Here is a 414-nt window from a genome sequence, read left to right as displayed (position 1 = left end):
CGAGTAGACGTGCTCTCCCTGGGCGAGTAGACGTGCTCTCCCTCGGCGAGTAGACGTGCTCTCCCTCGGCGAGTAGACGTGCTCTGCCTCGGCGAGTAGACGTGCTCTCCGCGGAGATCGCGCTTGTCGCCAAGGGGTCGCTGTTGCGCTCTGCCTCCGCCTACGTCATCGTACAAGCCGGCGTGATTTCTGCGACCTGCCGCTGGGCGGAGGTCGGCTGGTTGTGCGCTCGCGGAGCTGACGGCCCTCCAGTTCCGTATATGAGGGAACAAGCGACGCCGAGCACTCCCAGGGCAGCGCTGCCGAGCGGCTGCTCCAAGCCACCCGCCAGGCGGCTGGGCAGGGGTCCGTCTGGCTTCTCGGTGGCTTTCGCCCGGGTCAGAGAGGGGACCCGCGGGGCCGAACAAAGGCGCG

Source organism: Melanerpes formicivorus, unplaced genomic scaffold, assembly GCF_026170545.1.
Source record: "Melanerpes formicivorus ecotype bairdi unplaced genomic scaffold, bMelFor1.0.p_v2 SCAF_274, whole genome shotgun sequence".
NCBI classification, from domain to species: Eukaryota; Metazoa; Chordata; class Aves; order Piciformes; family Picidae; genus Melanerpes; species Melanerpes formicivorus.
Note: the sequence above shows the minus strand (reverse complement) of the source record.